General features: G+C 41.9%; 1 non-coding gene across 1 annotated transcript; it reads left to right on the forward strand.

Annotated features, from left to right (window-relative positions):
* Positions 1 to 3867: 3867 nt before the first annotated feature.
* On the forward strand, positions 3868 to 3942 carry Trnas-cga. Its single transcript has one exon. It is a non-coding gene; the product is annotated as a tRNA-Ser (tRNA).
* The last annotated feature ends 609 nt before the right edge of the window (positions 3943 to 4551 follow it).

The following is a 4551-nucleotide window of genomic DNA, read 5'->3' on the forward strand; positions in this document are numbered from 1 at the left end:
GAGTTTTGATTACTGGCGCTTGCAATGATGTTCTTTATTGTGAAGGAATTATGTGTCCATGTGCCATGATAATTTATCAAAGATAGAGACCTTCCAAAAGTTGTCTAAATTTATTCACTGTGTGGAACTTAACATGTAGACATTATTTCAATAACATTTATATTTTTCTCTGTACGCATTTAAAGAGAGATGTCGAGAATTTTACTACTATGAGAAAATGAAAGCCGAATTTCAATAGGTGGGATATTTTAAGCCAAAGACTCTTGAAGGTATTTAGAATTCCATTGTCTGTTTTTTCGTGATTTTTTGATTTGGTAGCGTAATTTTATGCCTGAAAATTGCTATATACAGTATTTTGCGATGTCCAGTTTTCGTCTCCTGTTTTGTGTATGTAGGAACCCCAGGTCATTTTTCAGTATTGTCAACAGCGTGTCCAGTTTCACGTAAGTGAGCACCTGCCATCACCTCAATGGTTGTTGTAGGCGGAAGGCTGCTAGATGTTCATGATACGACAATCTAAAAGTCCTGTTAGTTTGCGCTATGTAGAAATGGTCGCAGTTTTGACCACCTTATACATTCCAGAATGTACCAGGTGGTCTGTTTTATTTAGTTTGATTTGTGTCTGACATTATAATTTATTTTAGTACAAAAAATAATATTAAATTGCTTGAAAATATTTTATATTTCATATGACAGGCTGCTAACAAATTGTAGTGTACAGTATATCTTCTTCATGCAGGCAGTGGTGTGTGATGTAGCTACAGTGTCATGTCTTCTACACTTTTTTTGATAAACAGATGTCCATTGTGAGTGAAATGAATCCGTTATTTTTAGTTATTAGTTTGACAGTGTTTACATCTTTCTTTTAAAAACTGATGAAGGTAAACGTAATTTGAATACTCTGTGTAGCATGGAACTGAGACTAGGAAGTTTGTGTGAAAGGGGGCGAAATAATATGTTACGTACGGTAGCGTGTATGTTGGTTGGCTTTTTGTATGTATGAAAGCAACGTCTGTAATCTCTGATGCCAACCTTGAGAGAGGAAGTTTATAACAAGTTTATAGTCTGACTTCGTTTGAGTCTCAGTGTAAATTTGTCTCTCAAATGTCTCATATCTGCAAAATAGAACTTATGTAAATGAATATCTTGCATAAGGCATTTATTTTCCATGTTTCCTTCGTAAGTCTATGACGATATTTGTACAATAAAATGAAGTAATTTGGCGGGGTTTCCGTATGGCTTACCATTGAAGCAGTTTCTAACAACATACAGATATTCCATAGTGTTGTAATACGTTTTTACTAGAACCCAGATTTGTTTTCATTTATATGACAATATATCTTATGTGTGGCTGCCTCACCAATTCAAGATATAAAGCGTCATACAGTAGTTGAAAACCCTGATGATGGAGCTCTCATTCCGAAATACATATCGGGAGTAAAAACTGAAAATCGAAGACAGACAGTCGACCGACATTTAGTCATAAATGCACTGTTAAAGATACCTGAGGCTTGATCGAGTTACACAATTTCTCGTAGCGAAGGAACAGAGGGCGTGTGTTCCACGAATCCTGCCTCGGGCATGGATGTGTGTGATGTCCTTAGGTTAGTTAGGTTTAAGAAGTTCTAAGCTCTATGGGACTGATGACCTCAGATGTTAAATCCCATAGTGCTCAGAGCCATTTGAACAATTTGAACCACTCTCGCTGCTGCTTTTTCTCTGTCTGCTTGTTTACTAGCTACCTCATCTCGCCTTTCTGTCGGATTTGCTTTAAATTTGTTAGTTTTCAAGTTAATTACAAAAATGAGTGAATTGTTTCAGTAATATAGGTAACATTGTGAACAAAATAATATATGTAACATTTGTTTCCTGGTACCAAGTAGCATAAACTGGAAATCAATCCGGGTAAGTGCGAGTAGAAGTTACTCACCGAAGGTTCCGTACGAACTTAATTATGTGTATAGATAATTCGTCCCTCCCGGAAATCGATAATTTCAACAATTTTTGTCCTTTTATTGACATCCATACGGGCAAGGTATCAAAACATGTGACAGAAATGGCCGTACATTTTGATTGCATTGCTGTCGTAGCTTACGTTTATTACACTGCCGTCCGCCCAGGTAGCTGAGTGGTCAGCGTGACGGATTGCCGTCCTATATGCCCGGGTTCGATTCCCGGATGGGTCGGCGATATTCTCCACTCAGGGACTAGGTGTTGTGCTGTCTTCATCATCATTTCATCCCCATCCGGCGCGCAGGTCGCCCAATGTGGCGTCGAATGTAACAAGACCTGCACCAAGGCGGCCGGACCTGCCACGCAGGGGGGCCTCCCGGCCAATGACGCCAAACGCTCATTTCCATTACACTGCCAACGGAGCGTATACATTAGTATGCGACATAAATTACAACTTAATACATCTTCCCTTTGATGAGCGAATGGGGTCTGGACAGACATCCGAATAACGTGACGAAAAATGTATGTTTTTTCATGTGATATAATTATGAATTAACAGTTTTCGAATGTTTTCCTTTATGCATACTGTACAACCTTGCTTTTTGTCAGATTTTATGATTCTAGGCCAGCGGGAAGTTCCCTATAGGTTTTGATGAGTGAGTTTGGGAATATAAAAACATATGATATAAATGACCTTATGTTCTGACTGCACTGACTTACAAGTTTAACGAGGAACTGTAGACCCTAGTATGTGATATAAATGTCAGCTAGATACATCTACCCATTTGTGACAAATAGGGTTCTTAACAGTCGAACAGACAGACGGACAGAGGGACGGACGACAAAGTGATCCTATAAGGGTTCCATCTTTACCAATTGAGGTAGGGAACGCACAAGACATACAGTCAGCGTCATGAGCTGATGACTTCCTGCGTCTTTTCATTTTATTAAGTTTTTGTTTCATTTTCAGTTTCGATTTATATGGTCTGCATACGAACAAGAGAAACACGTGGCAGTTCCGCACTCCTTATAGCAGGTGGCAATAGCGGCGCGTGTGGAACATAGCTGCCAACCTCACTGCAGGCAATCTCCAATATAACTCACATTTTCTCGAGAATGGAAAGGGGTATGAATGTGCTTCATATGTTAAAAACGAAGCTATATTTCGCACGTAGTGATGTATGGCACGCCGGCCGCTGTGGCCGAGCGGTTCTAGGCGCTTCAGTCTGGAATCGCGCTGCTGCTACGGTCGCAGGTTCGAATCCTGCCTCGGGCATGGATGTGTGTGATGTCCTTAGGTTAGTTAGCTTTAAGTAGTTCTAAGTCTAGGGGACCGATGATCTCAGATGTTAAGTCCCATAGTGCTTAGAGCCATGTATGGCCCAAAGAGCACCAAACGTAAACTGGCCAGCGATTACCTTTCTCACTGCAAACTTTTTAAAATCTGCGCAGAATAACAATGGGCGATAATGAAAACAAGGTAAGTTTTGAAACTTCCTGGCAGATTAAAACTGTGTGCCGGACCGAAACTCGAACTCGGGACCTTTGCCCTTCGCGGGCAAGTGCTGTACCAACTGAGCTACCCAAGCACGACTCACGACCCCTCCTCACAGCTTTAATTCCGCCAGTACCTCGCCTCCTAACTTCAAACTTCACAGAAGCTCTTCTGCATACCTTGCAGAACTAGCACTCCTGGAAGAGAGGATATTGCGGATACATGGCTTAGCCACAGCTGCAGAGCGAAAATATTATTCTGGAAACATCCTCCAGACTGTGGCTAAGCTATGTCTCCGCAATATCCTTTCTTCCAGGAGTGCTACTTCTGCAAGGTATGCAGAAGAGCTTCTGTGCAGTTTAGAAGGTAGGAGGCGAGGTACTGGCGAAATTAAAGCTGTGAGGACGGGTCGTGAGTCGTGCTTGGATAGCTCAGTTGGTAGAGCAGTTGCCCGCGAAAGGCAAAGGTCCCGAGTTCGAGTCTCGGTCCGGCACACAGTTTTAATCTGCCAGGAAGTTTCATATCAGCGCACACTCCGCTGCAGAGTGAACATCTCATTCCAGGTAAGCTTTACTGGGCTGTGGTGTGTGGCTCTAAGATTCGGAAAAATATTTCTTTTTTAAGAAGGAAGTTTCCTCAAAGTCTAACGAGTAAGACTACGAAACGGAGAACACGCGCAAATCCCAAAACACTGGTTTTTAATTTTTTTCCTCAGCAAAAGTTTTAATGACTAACTACAGAGACAGATGGAGCTTTGTTTCGTAAACATACAACATTTCATTTAGTCAAACCAGATGATTTGAAATTTCACTCCCCGCGTATCGTACGATTCGAGTTGAGTGGAGCGACCGGCACCTCTGTGGCTGTGGGTACCGAGAGGGATGGGGGAGCCTGACACACTTCGAGCCACAGTTAGGCCGCTCTATTTACTTCTACGCTCTGCGCTTCTAATGGTCTCCTCATTGAGGGAGCGCTAAATCCTAAACTTCCATCCTTCCTTTTGCCTCTAGCAGGTTATCCCCGTATTTGAAACCTACCCTGTAAGCGTGCGAGTCTATTAATCTGTCGTTTAGTACGCGCCTGTCCACGATAAGAGCAGGTGG

The sequence above is a fragment of the Schistocerca piceifrons genome, chromosome 8, assembly GCF_021461385.2.
Source record: "Schistocerca piceifrons isolate TAMUIC-IGC-003096 chromosome 8, iqSchPice1.1, whole genome shotgun sequence".
NCBI classification, from domain to species: Eukaryota; Metazoa; Arthropoda; class Insecta; order Orthoptera; family Acrididae; genus Schistocerca; species Schistocerca piceifrons.